The sequence below is a fragment of the Akebia trifoliata genome, unplaced genomic scaffold (assembly GCF_017979445.1).
Source record: "Akebia trifoliata isolate Shusen 1 unplaced genomic scaffold, ASM1797944v1 Contig01207, whole genome shotgun sequence".
Classification (NCBI taxonomy): Eukaryota; Viridiplantae; Streptophyta; class Magnoliopsida; order Ranunculales; family Lardizabalaceae; genus Akebia; species Akebia trifoliata.
In genome coordinates, this window is record NW_028237595.1 from 9,503 (window position 1) to 13,950 (window position 4,448).

The 4,448-nt window shown below is 33.1% G+C and overlaps 1 long non-coding RNA gene across 2 annotated transcripts; it reads right to left on the bottom strand.

Annotated features, from left to right (window-relative positions):
* Nucleotides 1-1,482: 1,482 nt before the first annotated feature.
* Nucleotides 1,483-4,423, bottom strand: LOC147380621 (uncharacterized). Of its 2 annotated transcripts, XR_015175220.1 has the most exons (4): nt 3,484-4,423; nt 2,712-3,386; nt 2,548-2,604; nt 1,483-2,458 (listed from the first exon to the last, which is right to left on the bottom strand). It is a non-coding gene; the product is annotated as an uncharacterized LOC147380621 (long non-coding RNA). The 2 variants fall into 2 exon arrangements; XR_015175219.1 differs by lacking the exon at nt 1,483-2,458 and having other exon boundaries at nt 2,467-2,604.
* Nucleotides 4,424-4,448: the final 25 nt, after the last annotated feature.

Sequence of the window (4,448 nt, forward strand, 5' to 3'; positions counted from 1 at the left end):
ATCTAAAAAATAGTATAAAAAATGGTTGAAGTTTCTCAGAAATGACATTTAAAAATAAAGTGAAGTATGATTACAAATCGCACCATATGTGAGAAGGTTTAATTAAAAAAATGGAAAGCTACGAATCCCTCTATCACGAGTTCTTAGCAAATTATTTGTTTTAGCAGGAAGAGCTTAGTTTCAGTTAACAAGATCATGCATGTAGTGGAACAACATTCATGTAAGTAGTTCTCATTAAATATTGCTAAATCTATAGAAAAGCATAATAGATAGGACAATATTTGAGCAAGGAGAACGTAACCTAACCATTGCATTTTTATTGCGAAAACTCCTTTGGAGTTCTGACAATTCCAAGGGAACCTTACTTTATGAAATTTGTTACCCAGACAACCTTAAAGTGGGGATACACCTCATAAAATTCAAATTGGTGGGTTAATTTGTTACTTAACATACCTTGGAGTAGATCCTAACTGTATCAATTTGTGGTATCCAAAAACATGATCTAATGACACAGAGTTATAAGGGACAAAATTCTAAGAACTTTGAAATTATTGTTTTTGACAAATAAAAAAAAGGTTATTTTTAACCGTTGAATTTTAGTTTTAAATTTAGTAGTTCCATAACCATTCTTTTTCAATACTTCGATCAAACTATTATAAAAAAAAAAATTTATTTACTTTTTCTTTTGAATGTAAGTTTTTCCTTGAAATCCAAAAGTCTGTGGCATTTGATTGCCAATTTGACAATCCATGTGGGCCGAACAATGAAATCTTACTAAGTAGTCATGCTAGCCTGATTCATATAACTAAGGTTTGGTTCAGTAAGAGATTTGATAAAGTAAGGGAGTGTGAAGCAAATAATATTTTTTGGGTTCGGGGGAGGTAAGTGCAATTCTCAAGATGCTAAGTCAAATCACAAGAGGTCAAAATGTAATTTACTCCTAAATGGTGAATTCACCATTTATTATTTATTTATTGTCAAATTCACTAATTTTTTATTTTTGAATTTATTTTATTAAAATACATGGAAAGATGAACTAAAAACTTGTGATAACGACTTGTTTAAATGATTTCAAATCAAAAGAATAATTCTCGATCGATTTCCATCCAAAATTACAAAAAAGATCTTTACTTTTTACATGTATCTTCAAAATATTTGAAAATTCCTTGAAAATGATTTCTTCCTTCTTTTACCACAGAAAAAAAATCCATTGCTATATGCTATACCGACGGTCAAATTTTTCGTTGCCACCCATTGCAATTTAATTCGTCAGTAATTTTTTTAGTGACGGCCACACAAAGTTACTGTCGCTATATCCCTTATTTTTTAGAAAAAAATTGGTGTGGAAAATTCTTTTTCATTGCTTGTTTAGACCTTTATCGACAGACATGGAAAATCCGTCGGCATATACTATTTTGTTAAAAAAAAATTGAAATTAATTCAAAATTTTGTGGTGAGCTTACAAGGCTGATCAGCTTGAAATTGTAATTCACGGCTCACCTCCATTCTTCTCTTCGACTCTGTTTTTCCACAAAATATGAGAATGAAATCGTGTTTTGAATGCTTTTGAACTCAATAATGCCCTTGAACTCAGTCTCCTCCCAAAGATACTTTATTTAAATAGCCCCATCTCTATTTTGGTAAATATTTGAGATACCCTTTTATTTTTAAACTGTTGACATGCCCCCTGACCTTGGTCTCCTCCCAAAATTTATTAATCCTTGGATCTAGTTGGTTAAACCATCTTAATCTACTGCTTTTCCCTTAAAAAACAATCCCAAAAGGAAAATCATGAATAACCATCAAATCAAAGCAATGATTCCATGATGGAATCAAGACTCAAAATTCAAAACAAAGGACATATATAGGATTTTCGCTATGACAAGGGCTCGACTCAACCAAAATAAATTCCTACAATAACATAGAAACCAAACCATCACAATGCTTAAATGAATTAGACAGATCTTCAATAATCATATGAAAAGTCATTAAACAAATGTCATGTTTTTAATGAAGATTTTACCTCGATAAGCATCCAGTGGAGCTCGTCCCTAAGTATGGGATACGATTACAAAACAAATTCGTGGGTAATTAGACTTTTTGGTACATACTTTCTAAAACTTGGCCTCTTTAGTCAGTTTCCCAAAATCTAATCAAGTCTAGTCAAATCGACGTTTCTATGAGTTGACGAGTTTTAGAACTATGATATCATTGGGTGTATTCTTTTTTTTTTCTTCAATTTTTTTGCTTGAGAGCAAAGATCTAAGACTTGATTAGGGCATAATCAGTACGGAAGACCGGCTTAATTGCCTCTAAATACTGAGTTCTGCTTGCACATTTTACATACTGCTACCACAGATAGAAATGTCCAATACATAAAAAAATTGAAGATGTAGATCTTGGGACAACAACCTTTATGTCTATAACGCCCTATGTGCTGTGGATACCATGTGCCAACCTGCGATGTAGAATACAAATAAAATGGTTTATCTTAAACAATTTTATAATCTAATAAGGAAATTAACTTTGCATGCCCAGTAGACTTACCGTAGGTGATTCCCCTTTTCTTAACATCTTGATGATTCTCTTTAGAGTCACGTACTCCTTAAGGAAATGTAGGAAACAAATGTTACTTTCCTCTATACAATAATCAATCACAAGAAGTGACTTTGTCAAATTGTCCTAAACAGGACGATAAATAAGTAACATACATAGTAATTATAGGTATAGGCTTCAAAACCCTTGGAGAAGTCGGCCACGGTGATCATAGGAGCATTTACGCAACATCCCTGAAGAAAAACCAGAGATTGTGTCTTATATATCAGTCAATTATATAAGGAGAAATGCTCTTCATCATTAATGCTTTATCCCAAAGATTTGGTTACATATGTTTACCTATTGTCCCCTCTAGTTCTTAATTGGATCCAATTGGAGCTTACTTCTATAGAGAAAGAGGTGTTTCCAATGATTGTGACAGAGCAAAAACCATATGCAATCGTCCTACCAAGGTTTTGGATTGTTAGTAAGGCTAAACTATAATTTCTTATTGGGGAGGTATATATGTGCATTGATGTGAGATGTTACCTTCGGTGTAGAGTTATAAATTACCAGTTAAATGTGGCTGGTTTCTCTATTTCTGAGATAGAGACAATTTTATCCCTAAAAACTGCAGATACCCTCAAATCTGCATAGTTAGAAGGAGTCCATGGTAGATTTGCCCCACACTTTTTGATGGAAGTTCCAAGCCTAACCCACAGCTCAATATAAAGTGGGCTTGGGGGCTGAGCCCGCTTTGGCCTTTTATTGCAAATGATCGTGAATGTAGATAAATCATTGGAATTGAAATTGACATACCCAAGGTCAAAGCATAATTAACCATTCATCTCCTGCACATACCATAAGTGAGGTGTTAGATTTAATAAGCATCAAATGTTTTGTTAGGGTTTCGATTTCGAAGAAAAAGTAGAAGATATGTTAGATTACCTAGGTAAAAACTGAATATTCAAAACTCTGCAATTTTGTTGTTATTCTGCCATAAATAAGAATGAAGGAGAAGGAGACGATTCAAGAGAGAGAGAGAATTGATCCCTGCACCAACCAAAGAAAACACATAGAACTTTTCTATGAAACATGCTTAATTCAACACTTCCTTTAAAATCACATATATACATGCTAAAGATGGGACACAGAACATGAAAGTGGGGGAACTTTGTGTACATGAAAAAGAAGAGCAGGTGATGGGAGTTGAAACAAAGCAATAAGGATGCAAAGTAATGTATTTAGATCTAATAAACATTGCCTGGCCAGTCTGATACAGATATTGCTTGAAAAGATTTAACAACAAGGGTTGATCCTTCATTGATTAGATCCATTATATCAATTACCAGTATACACAGATTACCAGCTATCTTGAGATTCAAATGATGACGGGTTTCATCCCCTTTGGATTTATTGGTCTTCATCTTATATCCTTGTAAGCAACATACAAACCAACGGATATTTTGTTGAAGAGTGTTATTATATGACATATATGATAATTTTCAGGTTATAGGGAATGAAATGTTGGAAAAAATCCAACCTTCGACTATGAGAATTCAATTGAAGAGAACAAACAAGAAAACAATAACCAAGAAATTAACCACAACACAAGCCGCACTGATTTCATTATGTTCAAAAGCCAAAAAGGAATTACGATGTTTTTCCCACAGAAAATTAGTAAAAATACCCCTAACAAATTAAGGTGAGGAACCTACTAATAAAAAAGTATGGTTATTCGATGGTTTGGACAAGAACACTAGAATCTTAAAAACATAGACTTGACGAGATTGGAGAGAAACAATTTATTTAACCAATACACGACAACACAAATCAAAGATACCTTAATAGAAGCACTTTGGATCATACTTGCTAAGCACTTTGGAACAACTAATCCATTATATCAATTACTA